This window comes from Odocoileus virginianus, chromosome 5 (genome assembly GCF_023699985.2).
Source record: "Odocoileus virginianus isolate 20LAN1187 ecotype Illinois chromosome 5, Ovbor_1.2, whole genome shotgun sequence".
Lineage (NCBI taxonomy): Eukaryota > Metazoa > Chordata > Mammalia > Artiodactyla > Cervidae > Odocoileus > Odocoileus virginianus.
The window spans coordinates 23,544,990-23,570,110 of NC_069678.1; positions in this window are offsets into that span (position 1 = coordinate 23,544,990).

Here is a 25,121-nt window from a genome sequence, read left to right on the forward strand (position 1 = left end):
TGCTATGAACCTTCTCCTTAACACTGCTTTTACTGAATCTCATAGGTTCTGGGTTGTTGTGTTTTCATTTTCATTCATTTCTAGGCATATTTTGATTTCTTTTTTGATTTCTTCTATGATTTATTTATTCAGCAGCATGTTGTTCAGCCTCTATATTTTGGATTTTTTAATAGTTTTTCTCCTGTAATTGAGATCTAATCTTACTGCACTATGGTCAGAAAAGATGCTTGGAATGATTTCAATTTTTTTGAATTTACCAAGGCTAGATTTATGGCCCAGGATGTGATCTATCCTGGAAAGGGTTCCATGTGCACTTGAGAAAAAGGTGAAATTGATTGTTTTGGGATGAAATGTCCTATAGATATCAATTAGGTCTAACTGGTCTATTGTATCATTTAAAGTTTGTGTTGCCTTGTTAACCTTCTGTTTAGTTGATCTATCCATAGGTGTGAGTGGGGTATTAAAATCTCCTACTATTATTGTGTTATTGGTTCTTTTTCCTTTAATGCTTGTTAGCATTTGCCTTACATATTACAGTGCTCCTATGTTGGGTGCATATATATTTATAAATGTTATATCTTCTTCTTGGATTGATCCTTTGATCATTATGTAGTGTCCTTCTTTGTCTCTTTTCACAGCCTTTATTTTATCTGATATGAGTGTTGCTACTCCTGCCTTCATTTGGTCTCTATTTGCACGGAATATCTTTTTCCAGCCCTTCACTTTCAGTCTGTATGTGTCCCTTGTTTTGAGGTGGGTCTCTTGTAGACAACATATATAAGAGTTTTGTTTTTGTATCCATCCAGCCAGTCTTTGTCTTTTGGTTGGGGCATTCAACCAATTTACATTTAAGGTAATTATTGATAAGTATGATCCTGTTGCCATTTACTTTGTTGTTTTGGGTTCGAATTTATACACCCTTTCTGTGTTTCGTGTCTAGAGAAGATCCTTTAGCATTTGTTGAAGAGCTGGTTTGGTGGTGCTGAATTCTCTCAGCTTTTGCTTGTCTGTAAAGTTTTTGATTTCTCCTTCATATTTGAATGAGATCCTTGCTGGGTACATTAATTTGTGTTGTAGGTTTTTCTCTTTCATCACTTTAAGTATGTCCTGCCATTCCCTTCTGGCCTGAAGAGTTTCTATTGAAAGATCAGCTGTTTTCCTTATGGGAATCCCCTTGTGTTATTTGTTGTTTTTCCCTTGCTGTTTTTAATATTTGTTCTTTGTGTTTGATCTTTGTTAATTTGATTAATATGTGTCTTGGGGTGTTTCACCTTGGGTTTATCCTGTTTTGGACTCTGTGGGTTTCTTGGACTTGGGTGACTGTTTCCTTCCCCATTTTAGGGAAGTTTACAACTATTATCTCCTCAAGTATGTTCTCATGGTCTTTCTTTTTGTCTTCTTCTTCTGGGACTCCTATGATTTGAATGTTGGGGCATTTAACATTGTCCCAGAGGTCTCTGAGGTTGTATTCATTACTTTTAATTCTTTTTTCCTTTATGTTTCATTTATTTTTACCATTCTATCTTCTACCTCACTTACCCTATCTTCTGCCTCCATTATTCTACTGTTAGTTCCCTCCAGAGTGCTTTGATCTCATTCATTGCATTATTCATTATATATTGACTCTTTTTTAATTTCTTCTAGGTCCTTGTTAAACCTCTCTTGCATCTTCCCAACCCTTGTCTCCAAGCTATTTATCTGTGACTCCAATTTGCTTTCAAGATTTTGCATCATTTTCACTATCATTATTCAGAATTCTTTATCAGGTAGATTCCCTATCTCCTCGTCTTTGGTTTGGTGGGCATTTATCCTGTTCCTTTACTGGCTGAGTATTTCTCTGACTTTTCATCTTGTTTATTTTGCTGTGTTTGGAGTGGCATTTCTGTATTCTGGCAGTTTGTGGTTCCTCTTTATTGTGGAGGTTCCTCACTGTGGGTGGGGTTGGATGGGTGGCTTGTCAAGGTTTCCTGGTTAGGGAAGCTTGTGTTGGTGTTCTGGTGGGTGGAGCTGGATTTCTTCTCTCTGGAGTGCAATGAAGTGTCCAGTAATGAGTTTTGAGATGTCAGTGGGTTTCGTGTGACTTTGGGAATCCTGTATATTGAAGCTCAGGGCTATGTTCCTGTGTTGCTGGAGAATTTGCGTGGTATGTCTTTCTCTGGAACTTGTTGGCCCTTGGGTGGTGCTTGGTTTCAGTGTAGGTATGGAGGCTTTTGATGAGCTTCTATTGATTAATGTTCCCTGGATTCAGGAGTTCTCTGGTGTTCTCAGGATTTGGACTTAAGCCTCCTGCCTCTGGTTTTCAGTCTTATTCTTACAGTAGCCTCAAGACTTCTCCATCTCCTTTTGAAGACAATGGGCTGCCTTTCTGGGTGCCTGATGTCCTCTGCCAGCATTCAGGAATTGTTTTGTGGAATTTGCTCAGCGTTCAAATGTTCTTTAGATGAATTTGTGGGGGAGAAAGTGGTCTCCCAGTCCTATTCCTTCACCATCTCAGGGTCTTTTCTAATGTGTTGGCTCTTCACATCAGTTTGCCAAAGTATTGGAGCTTCAGCTTTAGCATCAGTCCTTCCAACGAATATTCAGGACTGATTTCCTTTAGGATTGACTGGTTTGATCTCCTTGCTTTCCTTGCTGTCTCTTGAGAAGACTCGAGTCTTCTGCAACACCACAGCTCAAAAGCATCAATTCTTTGATGTTCAGCCTTCTTTATAGTTCAACTCTCACATCCATACATGACTACTGGAAAAACCATAGGTTTGACTATACAGATCTTTGTTGGTAAAGTAATGTCTCTGTTTTCTCACTCAATCCTTTATTCCTCCATATAAATATGTGCATTTGCTTATCAAGTTTTGCTAAAAAACTTTCAAGAAATTTTGATTGGGACTTCACTGACCGTTTAGATACAGTTTGGAGAGAATTTGTCATCTTTAAGCTGTTGAATCTTTCTACCCATTAATCTGGTATATCACTCAACTTATTTTAATAATCTTTTATGCCATTAAATAAGGCTTTATAATTATATCCTAAATATTGTTCATGCTTACTCCTAATATCATATAAATTTTCACAGTTATTCTTGGAGTGATTATTTTCAGTGTAGGGATGTGTATGTGTGTTAGTTACTCAGTGCTCAATCCCATCTGGCTCTTTGTGACCCCATGGACTGTAGCCTGCCAGACTGCTCTGTCCATGGAATTCTCCAGGCAAGAACACTGGAGTGGGTTGCCATTCTCTTCTCAAGGGGAGCTTCCCAACCCGGGGATTGAACCCAGGTCTCCTGCATTGCAGGCAGATACTTTACCATCTGAGTCACCAGGGATACCTTTTATTTAAAAAGTTAAAAACCTTGCTAATCTCTCATATTATTCTCTCTTCTCTGTTTTTTTTTTTTTTTTGTGTGTGTGTGTGTGTGTGTAGAATTCATATCATTAGTACATAATGAATTTTGTTTCTTGCTTTTCAAATCCTCTCTCTTTTAAAAAATTTTCCTATTATAGTGCCTTTCCCCCCTTTTCTTTTCTTTTTTTTTGGCCATGCTGCATGACACACAGACATGCGGGATCTTAGTTCCCTGACCAGGGATCAAACCTGTGCTTCCTGCAGAGGAAGTACAGAGTCTTAACCACTGGTCTGCCAGGGAAGTCCCTGTAGTGATTTTGCATAGTGATGGACATGATCCAGTAAAGAGAGAAGACTATAATGATACAAGAGAGAGTAAGAGAAGTTGTTAAAGTTCTGTTCTTCCATAAGTGAGAGGGAACAAAATTCACCACACAAATGGAGGGGTTGATCTTAGATTATTTGCACAAATGGAGTCATTCTTGGCAGCCACTGGTTCATGAGAAGACTGGGATCAAGGAAGGGATGTGGGTACTCTTCTTAGGACCTTCCAAAGACTACTGCCCACAAAAAGTGCACTCATGTTCTCTATTTCATAATAACCCTTTGACTTCTGAATGCCTCTAAGACTAGCAAGACCTTGTGCTGGGCTGTGCTAAGTTGCTTCAGTCATGTCTGACTCTGTGTGACGCCATGGACCATAGCCAGCCAGGGTCCTCTTTCCATGAGATTCTCCAGGCAAGAATACTAGAGGAGGTTGCCATTCCCTTCTCTTCCCAATCCAGGGATTGAACCCGCGTCTCCTGCATTGGCAAGTGGTTTCTTCACCACTAGCACCAACTAGACTGGTTATTTTTTTTTTGTAAACAACCCAAGAAGGAGTTTATCAGCATGAACTGGGGAGAAGGTGTCATCCAGATGCCGGGGAGAGGTGCCCATCACTGTGAGCCAGCAGGATGCTTGTCCAGTTACTAGAATTGAACAAGAAGATTACATCTAATTCTTTTTTTTTTTTTTTTTGCTTTTACATGTTTAAACAAAAATAGATGTGGTTATTTATAATCCTTTAAAGTAGAAATTGAATCATGTTATAAAAATTACTCTATTATTTGCTCTTTCACTTATCAACATGTCCAGGATATCCTTCAGTATATGTTACTATATGAAGATTTATGCTGTTGACATGTTTATTTTTTTTTCCTTTTTTAAAATTTTTATTATTATTTTTTTATTTTTTTTCCATTTATTTTTATTAGTTGGAGGCTAATTACTTTACATCATTGCAGTGGTTTTTGTCAAACATTGAAATGAATTAGCCATGAATTTACATGTATTCCCCATCCCGGTCCCCACTCCCACCTCCCTCTCCACCCGATCCCTCTGGGTCTTCCCAGTGCACCAGGCCCGAGCATCTGATTCTTAAGCATGGTTTTGGGAATTTTACTCTGGGATGTGACATCATTTATTAAAAACTGAGTGTCAACGGCATGTCAGGTCCTGGAGGTAAATAGTAAGTGAGCATTGTCTCTGCCCCTTCAGACTCAGAGCCTGTGAGAACATGGATACCGACTCTGTGAGGCAGAAGCTTCATAATATAGACGTGAGGGAATGGCTTCAGGGGCCCAGGGGATGTGGCTGTAGAACTAGGGGTGTACGGTGGAGGGGACCCTCTGCTGACTATCAGAAGGTCAGTGACGCAGACAGGCTGTGCTGGCTAGGCATGAAGAATGCCCAGGCCAGCAGCTTCAGGCTAATTAAGTGAAAAGGGATGCGATTGATTTGTTTGCCTCTAGTCGAATAGAACTTAGTCAGCAGAGAAAACCAATGAGTTTAAAATTTCTCCACCTTGAGCCTGCAAGATGATTTCAGCATCTTCCCTCAACCCTGAATGCTGATGTTGAAATGTGATGGCATTTAAGTATTTAAAAGTGCATCACTGGAGCTGGGTGAGTGGGGTTGAACTAACAACCCACAACAAGTATGCTGGTCAGCCTTGGGTATGTGAAAGGAGAGAGGGAGGTGGGGACATTGAAAGGATTGTAGGAAGTGACGTAGTTGGATCTGTTTATGTAGATCATTCTGGTAGTGCCTAAGCTAGTGATTTGAAATGGGAAAGACAGGGAAAGGGGTAGAAGGGGACCACTGGGATTGTCCAGGCAACAGCTGAGGAAGAGTGGTATTAAAAGAGCAGAGGAAACATTTCCCAGGAGTTGATAAGAGGCAGGGTCCTATTTTATCCTTGACAAATTTGTAGCAGAAAATTAGATGTCAGTTATTTCATTTTGAGGGTCAGAATTCAAGGAGTTTCCCGAGTTTGCTGAATTCAAAGTTTATTACCTAGTTATGCTTTTTAGTTTTATCTTCAACAATAATTTTTTGAATGACAACAATGTACTAAGCTCCATGTGCATGTTTTTGGGATTACAAAGATGTGGACTACATAGACCTGTGCTGGGGGTCCTCTGTTTCATCTTGTCTGGTGGGGACAGATACATGAACAACTGTCACAGGAGTGTTGGAAAAACGGCCCATGTTATATGCCATGTACTGTGGGGGCAGAAAGGAAAGTCCATATCTAACTCTCCTAGTGGGGTCAGGGAAAGACTTCATGAACTTGAGGGGTGAGTAGCAGCTTACTAAATGATGGAATGGGATGGAAGGGAATTTCAGACAGAGGAGACACACAAAGAGGTGTGGCAGCTTATAACACATTCGGAGACCTATGGTGTAATGATTAAGATGTGGGCTCTCCAGTCAAACAGCTTGTGTTTAAATTCTGGGTCTTTCAATTCTGAACACATTACTCAATTTTCTGTGTCTCCATTCATTCATCTTTTAAATACCTATTTATTAGTTATAGGTTATTAGTAATACCTATCCTATATTGCAGGCTTCCCCAGTGGCTCAGTGGTATAAATTTCACCTGCAATGAAGGAGTCACAGGAGATGCAGGTTCAATCCCTGGGTCAGGAAGATTCCCTGGAAGAGGGCAAGGCAACCCACATCTGTATTCTTGTCTGGAGAATCACAAGGACAGGTGAGCCTGGCAAGATACAGTCCACAGGGTCGCAAAGAGTTGGACATGACTGAAGCAACTTAGCATGCGCGCACGCATTCTATATTGTAAAAAAGTTTGTGATGAGAACTCTAACTCATAGATTTGTTATAAGGCTTAATAATAAGTTATTTAGAACAGTGCCTAGCATGTGGTAAATTCTCAATAAATGCTAACAGTTGTCATTTGACCAATTATTTTAGAGTTAAAGGAAGAGGGGTGAGGGAAAATGGAAGGTGCAGCTATGCCTGCCTTTCCTTAAAAATATTCATGGATGTCACATAATATAGGGGAGAGGGCTCCTAGGACAAGACAAGGCTTAAGTAAAAATATAGATGTTAAATTATTGCTATGGACTGAATTGTATCCTCCCCACCCCAAGTTTGTATGAAGGCCCAACCCTCAGTGTAGTGGTATTTGGGAATGGGGCCTAGGACAGTGAATAGAGTCAGAGAAGGTCATGAGAGAAGGACTGTCAAGAGGAAATTAGTGGAAGAAGAGGAAGGAGGAGAGGAAGGAGGAGGAGAAGAAGGAGAAGGAGAAAGAGGAGAAGAAGAGAGATTTCTTTGCCATAGTGAGAAAGTGGTTGGCTGCAAGTTAAAGAAGAGGGTCCTCACCAGCAACTAAACTTGCCTATACCTTGATCTTGAACTTCCCCAAGAATTGTAAGAAATGAATGTTTGCTGTTTAAGCTACTCAGTTGGGGGCATTTTGTTAAGGCAGCCTGAGCACATTAATACAGATTTTGCTACCAGAAAGAGGGGTACTGATGTAACAAATACCTAAACATGTGGAAGCAGCTTTGTAACTGGGTGATGAGTAGAGGCTGGACAAGATTTGAGGCACATGCTAGAAATGTTAAAAGTGTTTCTGGTGAGGTCTCAGCTGGAAATGAGTTATGTGTTATAGGAAATTGGAGGAAAGGCGATTCTTGTTATAAAGTGGCAAAGAACTTGGCTGAACTGTTTTCTAGTGTCTGCAGTATTTGTAGAATTTCCAAGTGATGAAATTGGATATTTATCTGAGGAGACTTTTAAGCAAAACTTTGAAGGGGTAGCTTTGTTTCTCCTGAATGCTTATAGTACAATGTGAAAGGAAAAAGACATATTGAAGAAGAGATTGTTCAGCAAAAAGGAGGCAGAAATTGAAGATTTGGGAAATCTGCCCATCCATATTGCAACATGTGGGGAAGCTTGTGAAGAGAACACTAATAGAGGGACTGAAAAACCATTTGATGAAGAGATCATATATGTGACTCATGGACTTAATCCAGCATTTTAACAGAAGCTAAGGACAGAGATGTAACTATGTCAGTGAAGACACTGACAGTTTGAATGACAGAGAACAGAAAAAATATGAGATGAAATCAAGAATTGTCAGACTTCTTCAATCCTATAGGACTGGGCCACAGAGCTATTCTGTTGTGGACATGTGCTGTTCCTCAATAAAAAGAAAGAAGGACTTTAAAGATGCAGAGATGATAGGTGTCCCTGCTTGTGACAGGTAGGTGTCTGTTGTTTAAGCCACCCCATCTGTGATATTTTGCTATAGCAGCTTAAGCAGATGAATGCAATTCTCTCAAGACTTGGAGGAAGGAGTCTGAACTCCTGGTGAAACAGCTGGTGGAAACCTGGGCTTGAATCTGGATAGTTTCAGTTTATCCTCTGGAGCAAATAAACTAATTACTCACAAACCACCACATTTCAACAGCTGGATTCAAACAACATATTCCCCTATACGGCCATTCTTCATGCTTACTGATTTGAAGACCAAGGTTTTTCTCATAAATTGGAGGGAAATAACAAAACATGGGCCCTGACATGGTCTGTGGCAGACAGACAGCAGTGTGCTGGATTTCACTGAGCCTTCCTTTCAACCGATGCAAACAAATGGCACCTCTTTTACCCTCAAGTCTAAGGACAACTGTGCTGGGGAAACACTAGTCCAGTCAAGACCTCTGACCCTCCAGCCACAGAAAAGACTGAAATATGCTAAGACTATTCATTCATCTAATCTGTATGCCTTTGGGGCATCCTATTATTCAACTTTTTGAACTGATAATTTCTGCTTTGGGGAGTTGAGAAGATGACCATCTTAGGATTTCTCTGTGTCTGTCCTTATACTAAGAAGCATCAGTAACTAGGGAGACAATAAAGGATCAAAGAAGCATATAATGTATTACACATCTATTCTGCTGTCTCCCAGCAAGGCACTTTGAGGAATAATAATAACTACCAATTTATTGAGTGTTTGTGTGAGTGTGTGTGTATATTCATGCCAGACTCTAAGGACTTGATATGCATATCCTCATTTAATCTTTATAGCAAATTTATGGAATAGGGATTGGTACGCCCAATTTACTGAGGAAGAAGCTGAAGCTCAGAGATCTTAAATAGCATATGTGAGGTCATTCAGCTAAAAAGAAGTAGTATTGGGACTTGAACTCTTGAGTCTTTATGACTCCAGAGACCTTGTCCTTAACCACTTTGATAGTCTGCCTGCCCTGATACCGAAGCAACACAAGGCTTGGTCCTTGTCCACAGAGATGTTGTGCTAACTGTTATAGACTGTGTAGGGCAAACATCCAGGGGTTATTATAAAAGGAATTATGTAGTTTAACCTAAGACTAAAGAGAGTTAGAAAATAAAGAAGTGCTTGCAGAGACCTGCAGGGATCATGGTGCTGAGAACATGGACACAGGTCTACTTCTCAGAGTAGGGGCTTGTAATGTGGGTAGATGCTCTGCGAGGTGACTACTGAAGAAGGACACAGAAGCACCTGGGTGCTCAGGTGGTAGCCTTACTTCCTCTCTCAGATGAAGATTCAGTTTTAGAAAAGCAGAATCATAGAAATTTCCTCAGTTCAGTTCAGTTCAGTCCTCAGTCATGCCTGACTCTTTGTGACCCCATGGACTGCAGCACACCAGGTTTTCCTGTCCATCACCAACTCCTGAAGCTTGCTCAAACTCATGTCCATTGAGTCGGTGATGCCATCCAACCATCTCATCCTCTGTCATCCCCTTCTCCTCCTGCCCTCAATCTTTCCCAGCATCAGGGTCTTTTCAAATGAATCAGTTATTTGCATCAGGCAGGTAAAGTATTGGAGTTTCAGCTTCAGCATCAGTCCTTCCAGTGAATATTTAGGACTTATTTCCTGTAGGAGGGACTGGTTGGATCTGCTTGCAGTCCAAGGGACTCTCAAGAGTCTTCTCCAACACCACAGTTCAAAAGCATCAATTCTTCAGCGCTCAGCTTTCTTTATGGTCCAACTCTCACATCCATACATGACTATGGGAAAAACCATAGCTTTGACTAGACAGACCTTTGTTGGCAAAGTAATGTCTCTGCTTTTTAATATGCTGTCTAGGTTGGTCATATCTTTTCTTCCAAGGACCATGCGTCTTTTAATTTCATGGCTGCAGTCACCATCTGCAGTGATTTTGGAGCCCAAAAAGATTAAGTCTCTCACTGTTTCCATTGTTTTCCCATACATTTGCGTTGAAGTGATGGGACTAGATGTCATGATCTTAGTTTTGTGAATATTGAGTTTTAAGCCAACTTAACCACTCTTCTCTTTCACTTTCATCCAGAGGCTCTTTAGTTCTTCACTTTCTGTCATAAGGGTGGTGTCATCTGTATATTTGAGGTTACTGATATTTCTCCCGGCAATCTTGATTCCAGCTTGTGCTTCATCCAGCCTGGCATTTCACATGATATACTCTGCAGTTAAGTTAAATAAGCAGGGTGACAGTATACAACCTTGATGTGCTCCTTTCCCAGTTTGGAACCAGTCTGTTGTTCCATGCCCGGTTCTAATTGTTGCTTTTTCACCTGCATACTGGTTTCTCAGGAGGCAGGTCAGGTGGTCTGGTATTCCCATCTCTTTAAGAATTTCCCACAGTTTGTTGTGATCCACACAGTAAAAGTCTTTGGCGATGTTTTTCTGGAATTCTCTTGCTTTTTCTCTGATCCAACTGATACTGGCAATTTGATCTCTAGTTCCTCTGCCTTTTCTAAATTCAGCTTGACTATCTGGAAGTTCATGGCTCAAATACTGTTGAAGCCTGGCTTGGAGAATTTTGAGCATTTCTTCGCTAGCATGTGAGATCAGTATAATTGTGCGGTAGTTTGAACATTCTTTGGCATTGCCTTTCTTTGGGATTGGAATGAAAACTGACCTTTTCCAGTCCTGTGGTGACTTCTGAGCTTCCCAAATTTGCTGGCATATTGAGTGCAGCACTTTCACAGCCTCATCTTTTAGGATTTGAAATAGCTCAACTGGAATTCCATCACCTCCGCTAGCTTTGTTTGTAGTGATGCTTCCTAAGACCCACTTGACTTCACATTCCAGGATGTCTCTCTCTAATCCAGTGATCACACCATAGTGGTTATCTGGGTCATGAAGATCTTTTATGTACAGTTCTTCTGTGTATTCTTGCCACCTCTTCTTAACATCTTCTGCTTCTGTTAGGTCCATACCATTTCTGTCCTCTATTGAGCCCATCTTTGCTTGAGATGTTCCATTGGTATCTCTAATTTTCTTGAAGAGATCTCTCTCTCTAGTCTTTCCCATTCTGCTGTTTTCTTCTATTTCTTTGAGTGTTTGAAGGTTTCCTGTTTGAGTTGTTGAGTGTCTCCTGTGGACGCATGGGTCAGCAGTGGCCTGCCACAGGGGCAGAAGCTCTGGGTGCAGCAGACCTGGGTGGACCATAAGCCCTCCTGGAGGAGGTCGCCATTAACCCCACCATAAAGCCGCTGAACAAATGACTCACAAACTGCAGGATAATTATACCAGGTAAATTTTCACAGTGCTAAGAAGTTCTAGGACCCACAATAGATTTCCAAGCCTGGGGATCTGGCAAAACAAAGTTCTTAGTGGTCCACTGGTACATTACTATTTAGTTTATAAATGATAAATATCCTGGCTCAGAGGAGGCAACTTCTGAAAAGGCACACAGTGAGGGGGGGACGGGTGAAAAGCCTGAAGAGGGGACCACACTGAGACAGGACTTCAACCTGAAGACCTTCCTCAACAGTGAAGCTCAAGAACAAATCAGACAGTGCTCTCTGGGCTGGCAACTAGCCCTGCCCTGAAAGATAGCCCTTTGGTTAGGCAAAATTAACAGTCTCCACCACAGTCTTCAGAGAAGTAAATTAGTTTTACAAAGATGTGAAACAGATATAAAGGGGGCTCCTTTCCTGCCAACTGTGAGAGAGGATCTAAATGTTTGAGCTCCGATCATCTGTTAGCAGTCTCAAACAGCACTTTGAAGTGAATGGAAAATGTGTGTTTGTGTGTATGGGCATGTGTGTGTATATATGTGTATGCATGCACACATTTGCACATACTCATTTGTATGTGTCCATGCCCCTGTGCAAATACCTCTGTGTATGTGAATGTGTGTGTGAGTGCATGTGTAGGGGTGAGGAGTTGGCATAGCATAGAGAAATGTCTAAAATAATTGATTCCAGACATAGATCTGTGTTCAAACCTTTGCTTTGCCACACACTGCATGGCAAGTTACTTAACCTCACAAATCTTGGCTTCTTCATTGGTAAAACTGAAGTAACAATGCTTACCTCACAAAGTTGTTGAGGATTAACTGAGACAATGTGTAAGGTCCTTAGTGCAATAGCTGAGAATTCAGTAAGTGGGTTTTGAAGAAATCTTAACTCGGTTATCACAGGAGAGTGCATGAGCTGCCTATCCGAATCCTGGCCACCACTGCATGGGGTAGGAATGGACTCTTCTCCCTCCACAGCCTCACAATCAGGCATCATAATATTCTGAAACACATGTGTTTGCCCTTAAACATAGTGTAAAATTCAAATAGTATAGGAACTATTAAAGGAATTAAAGGTGAGAGAGAGAAAACTGTAAAGAAAAGGCACCAACACCCAGGGCTGCTGCACCCAGAGCCCCTGACCCTGTGGCAGCCACTGCTGACCCAGGATGTCATATTGCTAAGACATTTTATGCAGGTGTCACTTTGGCCTTTAGGATGTCTATCTTTCTATATCTTTATAGTTTTGTTCAGGATATGAGTGGAGAATATTTCCAGAAACTTTTGGCATCAAGCCAGGCATTCCCTCTCTGAATGCACATCTCTTCCTAGAGAAATGATGTTCAAAGGACAAGGCAAACCATCTTCCTCTTTTTTCTCCCATGAGGAGGGTCCCTAGGGCTTCCTGAAAGAGCAGTAGGCATCAGAAGCAGGGATGCACTTGAAAAATCTGGGCCCTGGGGCAATCCCATATTCCTGACTGTCTCCATCTTCCTCAGTATGATAGAACAGAGCAGGCCTGGAACCCGAGGTTTGAATGGGAGCTCAGCTGTGTGGGGAGTGGGGGAGAAGGGCGTGGCTTTAGAAACGCAGGAAGCAGAAGGAAGCTGGACTGACAGGCCTGCTGCTTGGTGCAGACGACAGAGAAAAGACAGATGGACTCGTGGGAGCGTTTGTAGAGACTGCTATAGATTTCTTCTGGTTTAATTGTCACAAGATGACAGGATGTAGGAGGTACGTAGTCACACACATTACAGACAATAAAGTTCATGTCTTCGGAGAGGAGAAGGGACTTTGCAAGTGGTGTCCACTTGAACGCTTGACCCACTGTGCTTGCCCTGAGCACCCCAGCTGCTCACCACTTACTTACTCTGCATCTGAGAATGCCTGAGGGGAGGTGGGGAAGAATATGTTCAGCAAGAGAATTGTTCATCTGACTGATGTGGCTTTAAACTAGAATTCAGGGAAAAAGGAGAAAAATGCCTGACTATCAGTAGTTATAGCTGTGGAGAGCAGGGTTCTGACATGGAAAGAATAGTGGAATTGTCCAGCTATTCTAAACAGGGAGGAAGAACAGGCTGCGGCAAAAGCAACACTCAAGACGTTATATGCGGATCGAGTGATGTGCAGGATGTAGAGAATGAATAAAGAAACGCCTAGATTGTAACACAGAGTAGTATGGTAGAAATGTCTGAGAGTGTATCAACACAAGGAACCTGGGGTGTAAGTGTGGGATAGAGGCAGGGATAGTACATAGCTGCACAGGGGGTGACCCCAGAGGAGCTCAGATATTTAAAAATCTTGCATAAAAGATGGAAATATCTCCAAATAACCAGAAAGCACAAGAGAGGCACAGATGTACAAAAATAGTGTTGGAATTGGTAAAGCCCAGGATGAGATGCAGCTAAAAATTGTTTTATTGACTAAAAAAAAAAGAAGAAGAAAGAAAAAGAAGTTACCTTTGAAGTAAGATGCTGAAGTAAGGGCTGAATGATAGTCCCATGGCTTGGGGTAGATGGGATAATGTTAACAGATGACATGAGATAATGTTAACAGAGAAAGCAGCCCTAATTTGCCTCTGTCTTCACTATCAAGCAGAATGACCTTGAAACTGGAAAGGGTAGAACAAACATGATTAAGAGGGAATTGAAATCTAAGATGAGTGAAGTGACAGTACAAAGCAGCTCTAAAGGCGTTCAAACTCAGATGAATTACTTCCAAGGGAGCTGGAAGAAATTGCAGATGTGGCCACAGAAATGCTGTCCTGAACTCTGAAGAATCAGGGAGAATGAAAGGACCACATGGTATCTGCTTCTATAAAGGGAAAAAGTTAAGCTCCCACAGCTTGACCTTGGTACCTGGCAAAGTCCCAGCTATCATGAAGTAAAAGATTTAGCAGAGGAAACGGTGTCCCTTTAGAACTAGCATGAGTTTATTTAAAACAAGGCAATACGAGTTGAGGTAACCAGATTATCTCCTTTTGTAATGGGGTGACTTTTGTAACTATGTTGGTGGATGAGACAGGCAAGGTGTGCAAAGAGGTTTGAGTGATGAGTGGACTGAACGATGCCTCTAAGGGGAAGCAGACTGAATGACCATTCACAAAATATGTTGGTCAAGGGGCTGATGGAGCTGGGATCTCTGCGAAAGCACCATGATTAGTGCCTTTCTGTTTACTTGCGTTCTGAAGAAATCGAGGTAAAGATAAAAGAGTTAAGCAGACAAGAACTGTGTGTGTTAAGTAGCTTTGTCATGTCTGACTATGACCTGATGGACAGTAGCCTGCCAGGCTCTCCTGTCCATGGGATTCTCCAAGCAAGAATACTGGAGTGGGTTGCCACCCCCTCCTCCAGGGGATCCAGGGGATGTTCCTGACCCAGGGATCAAACCTCTAATATCTCCTGCATTGGCAGATGGGTTGTTTACCACTAGCGCCACTGAAAAGAATGAAAATATCACGTTTATCACTGATGAAGACTAATTTGGGACTTAGCTTAGTGTGAGAACCAACTAGACAGACATCCACTCAGCCATCAGCAGCATGTGTGAGGCCAAGTTTCCTGGAGAGAAGAGCAGAGGTTTTTATCTCAACAGAGACAAAAAGAATAGTGTAGGTGAGAGTGTCCACTTTACCTGGAGAAGGGTTGCCCCCAGTAGGTGTCATCACCTGATACTGTACCAATCTCACTGTTACTTCCATTTACTTGCCTCCCTCACCCACCACATCCCTCACATTCAAGGTCCTCTGTAAACATGGAGTGGATACTTTTCTTGAAATAGCAACTGAATCACTTTTCATTCTTGGTGAAACCTGTTTGTTCCTACTTGCCTCAAGGGCCTCTGCCTATCAGAGGTACTCATTGTTTCAGGAGAATGATAAAAAGGTGGCAAAGGAATCACTGCTCAGTTTTGTTTCAAAGTAGCATTTTGTTTCAAAATAATTTCAGTCCACAGCCTAGACAGTTGTTTGAAAAATAATCTGCAAGAGTCAGGCTGACAAGGTTTGTTGGCATCCAGAGAAACACAGTTGGCCTATTTTTATTTATTCAGTTTACAAACTGGGTATTTAAACTCATATTTTTTTCTTAATTCAGTGCCAGGGATCCTAGGCTAGCTGAGTTAGCTTGGTTGAATGAAGTTCTTTGCTAAGACCAATATAGAGGATTATGTTGTCAGATACTTCAGCTGAATGGGGATGTGTGTGTGTGTGGTGGGCCCAGGGGAGCTAACAAAACCAAACTTTTACATCAGTGTCATAATTATCTAATGTTGGAATCTTTATGTACCAGGTCCAGGTTGGAGTTTAGGTTCTGTTGATATGGTCTAGGGAACCTACTTCATTTTTGTTGTTGTTCAATTGCTAAGTCCTATCCGACTGACTCTTTGTGACCCCATGGACTGCAGCACACCAGGCTTTCTTGTCCTTCACTATCTCCCAAAGTTTGCTCAAACTCATGTCTATTGAATCAGTGATATTATCTAACCATCTCAACCTCTGCTTCCCCCTTCTCTTCTTGCCCTCCTTCTTTCCCAGCATCAGGATCTTTTCTAATTCAATGAGTCAGCTCTTTGCTTCAGGGGGCCAAAGTATTGGAGATTCAGCTTCAGCATCAGTCCTTCCAATGAATATTCAGGACTGATTTCCTTTAGGATTGACTGGTTTGATCTCTTTGTTGTCCAAGGGAGTCTCAAGAGTCTTCTCCAGCACCACAGTTTGAAAACATCAATTCTTCAGTGCTCAGCCTTCTTTATGATCTCACATCTTCATCTTTATTAGTCTTTATTTCCTTAGCTATAAAGTGGTGAGAGCCTGCTCACATGCACAGCTGTGGCCACTACATAAATGCAACTCTAAAAGCCAGCTTAGAGAGCCCTCTAGATGCTGACTCCTTGCCACCCTCTTCTCTTGTAGAGGATCTCCTGGACCACTGTACCCTTTGATTGAATATTTCCATTTTCTTGGTTAGCAGAGTGAGATTTGGCGACCTTACCTCAGCCTATCATTTGGTTCAGGCCAGGCACACTATACAAACTTCCCTGGTGGCTCAGATGATAAAGAATCTGCCTGCAATGCAGGAGACTCAGGTTCAATCCCTGGGTAGGGAAGACGCCCTGGAGAAGGGAATGGCAACCTACTCCAGTATTCTTGCCTAGAGAGTTCCATGGACAGAGAAGCCTTGTGAGCTACAGTCCATAGAGCTGCAAAGGGTCAGACGTGACTGAGCGACTAACATGTGCTAAGTGGTTTGACTTGTGTATCTGTCCCCTCTACTGGACATGTGAGCTCACCAAGGTCAAGAACTGTGTCTTCAGAGCCTCCCTGGAGGCTCAGATGGTGAAGAAGCTGCCTGCAATGCAGGAGGCCTGGGTTTGACACTCGGGTCAGGAAGATCTCCTGGAGAAGGAAGTGGCAACCCATTCCAGTATTCTTGCCTGGAGAATTCCCTGGGCAGAGGATCCTGGGAGGCTAAGTCCATGGGTTCACAAAGAATTGGTTGGACACGACTGAGCGACTGAACTGAACTGAAATGAACTGAGCTACTAACACTAACTAACAGACACCCTCATAGAATACCACATCAAGCCCAGAATCTAATGAGACTCCGTGGACACTGTCAGCCAGGCCACCAGACCACCATCAGCTGGACATCCTGAGTGAGAGGACCTCTTTTTTTTTTCACTCTCTTTTAAAAATCTTTTTAACATTGTCTTTTGTACCAGGTTCTCCTTATAAAACCTGTCTGCCTATTTTTTCATCTAATTGTCATCCATCCATATTCATTGCATTTATTTTTATTTTTTTTCCATTTATTTTTATTAGTTGGAGGCTAATTACTTTACAACATTGCAGTGGTTTTTGTCATACATTGAAATGAATTAGCCATGGATTTACATGTATTCCCATCCCGGTCCCCCCTCCCACCTCCTTCTCCACCCGATCCCTCTGGGTCTTCCCAGTGCACCAGGCCCGAGCACTTGTCTCATGCACCCAACCTGGGCTGGTGATCTGTTTCACCCTAGATAATATACATGTTTCGATGCTGCTCTCTGGAAACATCCCACCCTCGCCTTCTCCCACAGAGTCCACAAGTCTGTTCTATACATCTGAGTCTCTTTTTCTGTTTTGCATATAGGGTTATCGTTACCATCTTTCTAAATTCCATATATATGTGTTAGTATACTGTAATGGTCTTTATCTTTCTGGCTTACTTCGCTCTGTATAATGGGCTCCAGTTTCATCCATCTCATTAGAACTGATTCAAATGAATTCTTTTTAATGGCTGAGTAATATTCCATGGTGTATATGTACCACAGCTTCCTCATCCATTCGTCTGCTGATGGGCATCTAGGTTGCTTCCATGTCCTGGCTATTATAAACAGTGCTGCGATGAACATTGGGGTGCACGTGTCTCTTTCAGATCTGGTTTCCTCGGTGTGTATGCCCAGAAGTGGGATTGCTGGGTCATATGGCAGTTCTATTTCCAGCTTTTTAAGAAATCTCCACACTGTTTTCCATAGTGGCTGTAATAATTTGCATTCTCACCAACAGTGTAAGAGGGTTCCCTTTTCTCCACACCCTCTCCAGCATTTATTGCTTGTAGACTTTTGGAGAGCAGCCATCCTGACTGGCGTGTAATGGTACCTCATTGTGGTTTTGATTTGCATTTCTCTAATAATGAGTGATGTTGAGCATCTTTTCATGTGTTTTTTTGCCATCTGTATGTCTTCCTTGGAGAAATGTATGTTTAGTTATCTGGCCCATTTTTTGATTGGGTCATTTATAATAAATGCAAAAGAAACTAAAGAGACCATAGCAAAAATCAACAAAGCTAAAAGCTGGTTTTTTGAAAAAATAAACAAAATTGACAAACCATTAGCAAGACTCATTAAGAAACAAAGGGAGAAGAACCAAATTAACAAAATTAGAAACGAAAATGGAGAGATCACAACAGACAACACTGAAATACAAAGGATCATAGGAGACTACTACCAGCAGCTCTATGCCAATAAAATGGACAACTTGGAAGAAATGGACAAGTTCTTAGAGAAGTATAACTTTCCAAAACTGAACCAGGAAGAAATAGAAGATCTTAACAGACCCATCACAAGCAAGGAAATCGAAACTGTAATCAGAAATCTTCCAGCAAACAAAAGCCCAGGACCAGATGGCTTCACAGCTGAATTCTACCAAAAATTTAGAGAAGAGCTAACACCTATCTTACTCAAACTCTTCCAGAAAATTGCAGAAGAAGGTAAACTTCCAAACTCATTCTATGAGGCCACCATCACCCTATTCATTGCATTTAAAATATACTTATTTATTTGGCTGTGCCTGGTCTTAGTTGCAGCATATGGAATCTTTGAGCCTTGTTGCAGCATGCAAGTTCTTTAGTTGCAGCATGTGCGATCTAGTTCTCTGGCTAGGAAGCAAACCCAGGCCTCCTGCATTGGGAGCACAGAGTCTTAGCCACTGGAACACCAAGGAAGTCCTGTCCTCTCTCTTTTTGGGAGGGAGGTCAGATAATTGAAGGATTGTCATGAAGAGTACCAAGACCTTCAAGACCTATAAGACCATCTAAAACTAACACCAAAAAAAGATGTCCTATTCATCATAGGGGACTGGAATGCAAAAGAAGGAAGTCAAGAGGCACCTGGAGTAACAGGCAGGCAAGTCTGGCCTTGGAATAAGCAGGGCAAAGGCTAAATAATACAAGAGATGACTCCTCACTTGGACATCACCAGATGGTCAATACCAAAATCAGTTTGATTATATTCATTGCAGTCAAAGATGGAGAAGCCCTATATAGTCAGCAAAAACAAGGCCAAGAGTTGACCTTCACTCAGATCATGAACTCCTTATTGCCAAATTCATACTTAAATTAATGAAAGTAGAGAAAATCAATTAGCCATTCAGGTATGACCTAAATCAAATCCCTTACAATTATACAGTGGATGTGACAAATAGATTCAAGGGATTAGATCTGATAGACAGAGTGCCTGAAGAATTATGGACAGAGGTTTGTAACATTGTACAGGAGGTGGTGATCAAACCCATCCCCCAAAAAAGAAATGCAAAAAGGTAAAATGGTTGTTAGAGGCTTTACAAATAGCTGAGAAAGAAGAGAAGTGAAAGGCAAAGGAGAGAAGGATATACCATCTGAATGCTGAGTTCCAGAGAATAGTAAGGGATAAGAAAGCCTTCCTCAGTGATCAGTGCAAAGAAATAGAGGAAAACAATGGAATGGCAAAGTCTAGAGATCTCTTCAAGAAAATTAGAGATACCAATGGAACATTTCCTGCAAAGATGGGCTGGATTTAGAAAAGGCAGAGGAACCAGAGATCAAATTGCCAATATCCACTGTATCATTGAAAAAGAGAGTTCCAGAAAAACAGTTACTTCTGCTTTATTGAGTACGCCAAAGCCTTTGACTGTGTGGACCACAACAAACTGTGGGAAATTATTCAAAAGATGGGAATACCAGACCATCTCACCTGCGTCTTGAGAAATCCGTGTGCAGATCAAGAAGCCACAGATAGAACTCGACTGGTTCCAAGTTGGAAAAGGAGTACATCAAGGCTGTATATTGTTACCCTGCTTATTTAACTTATATTCAGAGTACATCATGTGAAATGCTGGGCTAGATGAAGCATAAGCTGGAATCAAGATTGTTGGGAGAAATATCAATAACCTCAGATATGCAGATGACACCACCCTTATGGCAGATAGTGAAGGGGAACTAAAGAGGCTCTTGATGAAGGTGAAAGAGGAAAGGGAAAGAGCTGGCTTAAAACTCAACATTCAAAAAACCAAAATCATGGCATCCAGTCTCATCACTTCATGGCAAGTAGATAGGGAAACATGGAAGCAGTGACAGACTTCATATTCTTGGGCTCCAAAAATCACTGCTGATGGTGACTGCAGCCATGAAATTAAAAGACAGTTGCTCCTTGGAAGGAAAGCTGTGATGGAACTAGACAGCGTAGTAAAAAGCAGAGACATTACTTTGACAACAGATGTCCATCTAGTGAAAGCTATGGTTTTTCCAGTAGTCATGTATGGATGTGAGAATTGGACCATAAAGAAAGCTGAGTGCTAAAGAATTGATGCTTTTGAACTGTGGTGTTGGAGAAGACTCTTGAGAGTCCCTTGGACTGCAAGGAGATAAAACCAGTCAATCCTAAAGGAAATCAACCCTGAATATTCACTGGAAGAACTGATGCTGAAGCTGAAGCTCCAATGCTTTGGCCACCTGATGTGAAGAGCTGACTAACTGGGAAGACCCTGATGCTGGGAAAAATTGAAAGGGGGAGAAAAGGATGACAGAGGAGGAAATGGTTGGATGGCATCAGTGACTTGTTGGACATGGGTTTGAGCAAGCTCTGGGAGATGGTGAAGGACAGGGGAGGGAGCCTGATGTGCTGCAGTCCATAGGGTCACAAAGAGTCAGATATGACTGAGCAACTGAACACCAACAACAATGAAGAGTAAATAAGATTTTATAAAGTGCCTAGCATCATGCTTGGTATACAGTGGTACTTAAGAATGTTAATTCTCCTCCTTTCATAGGACCTTCCAGAAAGCTGACTCAGAGAGAAGAAAGATGATGGCTCTTCTTATTTAGAATTCAACATTTCAAGAGAAAAAGAGAGCTGTGGGAAAAGGGCCAAGGAGGTAGGGTGCTGTTCTCTTGATTCTAGCTGAGATTTATCTCATAATAGCTACTTAGCCCACTGACTGCTTAGTCACTTAATCCACAGTCACCTCCATTAGTCACTGCTTATAGGCTAATTCTTATCGCAATTTTAATTCTTTCAGTTTATTTTTAAATGCAGTATTGTTGCCATTGGAAAAATCAAGCTGGAACCTAGCAAAGCCAAATGAGCAAAACCTGTAGGAGAGATTAAGTCTTTGGAGCAGATGGATATATCAGTGGAGGATTTAAAAAATAAAGATGGGATGAACTGAAAAGTCAAAGAAGACAGACTAAGGTTTGAACTCAAAGAATCCAATAGGATAAATACCTTGGTATGATATAGGGAAGGATCTGATGGAAGAGTCTGGGGCCAGGCTTTTTTACCTTTGCAGTCCTTCGTGTTAGGGCTGCAAAAGTGATGCTGAAGGATGTCATAGGGTTTCTGAAAAACCTGAAGAATAGTGTAAATGTTGATGCCTCTCAGGCAGGGCTGGCTTTATGGGTGTGAGACCTGTGCAAGACTCTACTCTCAGAGGAAGCAGGGATCTTGGTTTATCCTTTGCTGTCAGTGTCTTGAAATTCTTAATAATCTTATCTTTGAATGTGTGTTTTGTAAGAAAGCCCAGTGGAGCATGTATGCAAGCAGAGGAGATATTCTAGGCAACATGTGTGTAAGTATAGGCCAGACTTCTAAACATAGCGGGTAACATGCATGCTGAGGAGTGAGCCTGACAGTCTGCGTGCACACTTGGGGTGTTCGGGGTGCAGCAGGCACAGCCCTGGGGCTGGATCGGCAGTGGTGATGGTGACGGAAGCAGCAGAGGTAGTGATGTGGCCGTGGGAGAAAGGTGGAACTCCACGCGGCTAGTGCTTATGGTCTAGGGTTGAGACTTGCCTGTCTGTCCTAGAGCCTGTCACTATGCCAGCTGGATAGGTATTAACTCCAGCCTGAGCACTAGGCCTAGAACTACGGGAAAAGTGAGCAAGCTTTGTCAGAACATTATTACAAAGTGTAAGTGAGTATGCACATGGATTTTGCTATAAAGTGTACATGAGAGTTATAATTCTTTAGTCTGTTTATTATTAAAGAACTACAAATGTTCCTTTTTATTGAAATATATTTGACATGTAATACTGTATATTTAAGGTGTACAATGTGTCGATTTGATATATATTATAATATGATTGCCTTTGTAGAGAGAATTAGCAATTCCATCATGTCACATAATCGTCATTTCTTTTTCATGATTGAAATAATTAAGATCTAGTCTCTTAACAAGTTTGATTATACTACAATATTGATGCTGTATTTACTGTACTGTGCATTCTTTCTTTAGACTGGAGTATAACTGCTTAAAATGCTGTGTTAGTTTCTGCATCAAAGTGAATCAGTTACATGTTTACATGTAGCCCCTCTTCCTTGGACTCCTTCCCATCTAGGTGACCACAGAGCACTGATTAGAGTTCCCTGTGCTATACAGTTTGTTCTCATTAGTTATCTATTTTATACATATTAGTGTGTATTTGTCAATCCCAGTCTCCCAATTCATCCCCATACACTCTGCATTCTTGAAGTCACACTGCAAGTAGGTGGTGCTCACTTGGATATTGATTAGCTGGCTGTATTGGAAGCTTAGAGGAAGAGAGGCTGGTGGATGATCCACCTAATCATTTCCTAATGTCTTGTTTTATAGGGTTTAAAAAAATCTTTATATTGAAGTACAGCTAACTTACAATATCTTGGTAGTTTCAAGTACAAAGCACAGTGATTCAGTTACACACAAACACTTTCTTTTTCAGATTCTTTTCTCGTACAGATGATTACAAATATTGAGTATAGCTCCCAGCAGGTCCTTGTTGGCTATATATATTATATATATATATATGGTGGTGTGTATATGTTAACCCCAACTTCCTAATTTGTCCCTCTCTCCCCCTTCAAAAACTTCAGAATCTCTGGGTTTGAAAACTGCTGCAACATTGCAAAGCAAGCATGATTAGAAAGAGAAATCAAATTTAAAGATCATCTCATTCAATAGAAAAGAACACCATTTTCAAATGATGCTTTGGATAAGCCAATTATTCATAAAGACTATTTAAAAATTAATTTTGCTTTGTAACTGAAGATACAATCATATAATGCATACACAGATGTTTCAAATGATACACAAATCATGATGTCACTTTTGGTTTCTTGTACATCCTCCACAAGTTACAGGAAGTATCAGAGGAAATATTAAGATGTCATTGGATGAATTTATATTTAAAATTAAATTCAGACTTACACAAAAGTGAATTGTGTGAAGAGTTAAATCTTTTTAGAAAAATTGTTTTGCAAGAATCATCAGCTGTAGATGCACTAAAATTTATATTTGAAATAACTTATCAGAAATTTATCCCAATGTTGTCACAACCTATAAAATACTCTTAACAGTTTGAGTAATAGATGCATCAGCAGAGATATCCTTCTTAAGATAAAAAATTACCAAAAATAATTTGTGATCTTGCATTTGCCAAGAGAGATGCTTTCAATTACATCAACTGAAAATGAAGTTGCTAAAAGTATAAATTTTGGACCTAATAAACAAATATTTAGAAAAGCAGGCCAGAAGAACCTCATAGTCAATCAAGATATCACATTAATAACATATTATTACTTATTTTTTTCTGTAAAATAATATCAAAATAGAGTATTTTTGAAATTTATAAATGTATGTGTGACTCATGTATCATCATCATACCTATGGCAGTTTGTAAGTAACACAGTGCTTTTGAAGAGAAAGCTTTATGTTGTACTTTATTCTACTGCAATCCCCCCGCTCTTAGAGTAAGGGGCCCTTTGCACTGGCCCTATGGGTTGTGTAGCTAGTCATGCTGTCAGGGCTACTTCTCAGCTGGCTTAAGGTTCATGGTAGATAAATGATCATTTATCTTGTCTACTTTGATAAAAGCTTCGAGAGGATTCTTACAGAAGAGAAAGCTCTGGAGATCATGCAGCCGCAATAGGTGGCCTCCTCCTTCTCTGTGGCTTGCACCAGGAACCAAGCTGTCAGGAGCTGACTCATTCACTGTGGTCCTGTCACTCCTGGCATTGGGCCTGGCACAAACTCAGCAAAAATTTGTTGAATGGAAGCGTTGTGAATGCTATCGTCAGAATGGGGGACACTGAATTTCAGAGTTAAGCAAGATGTTCAAAGTCATGGTGCCATCTGAGGGGTTGAGATGACTGAGGTAAGATGAAATCCAAGGTGTGCTGACTTAGCCAAGTGTGGGATTTTCAAACATGTCCCTCAGAACACTCCCTCTGGGGATGGTAATAGGCTCATGAGATTAGGGTCCAATGGCAGAGCAGATTTGGGAAATGTTAGATTAAACAAAAGCAGGTTTTAGGAATTCCCTGTGGCCCAGTGGTTAGGACCCCACATTAGTTCCCCAACCAGGGATCAAACCCCCAGGGAACTAAGATCCTGCAAGCTGCATGGCATGGCCAAAAAACAAATCAAAGCAAGGAAACAAATGAAAAACCAGAAGCAGGTTTTGTTTTGGTAAACTACTGTGTTATTAGCGTTGTTGACATTCCAGCATGCACCCAGACCCTCTAAGAGAAGAACAGTCTTTCTTCAAGTTGGTGATCATGGGATCTTTCCTTGGTGCAGGCTCTTCTTCGGATACTCCCTGGGAAATGGCCATTGGGTCTGGTTTCTTCTGGGTGGGGTCTCTAACAAATGACCAAGAAGCCATGCCAAAATCCTTCAGTGGCCAAACTCGGGGACCCAAGCTGGATGGCAGAGTCTGCTCTTCATCACCGAGCCAGGCAACATGGTGCTGGGCAATGAGTGTGGAGCTAGAGCATGGAAGCCTGATTCCTCTCCTCTCCCTTAGCTGTGTGATATTGGATAAGTCACCTCACCTCTCTGAGTCAGATTTCCTAGCTGTAAAATGGCAATAATAAAATCTTATCTTCGGTTACTAGAAGCTTGCATGTGATAATGCATGTGACATAGTCTAGTACAAGACCTGTCACATAATAACTGATCAGTAAGTATTGGATCTCAGGTTTCTGCAGTCAGCCTATTTGCACTAGTAGGTGTTTGGCAAATACTTCTTAGTGCCAGAATCATGAATTCAGAGGAAATTCTTCAAGGAAACCAACTTAGAAAATGGGAATAAAAAATATGAAAGTGAAAGTGTTAGTTGCTCAGTCATGTCCAATTCTTTGTGAATCCATGGACTGTAGCCCACCAAG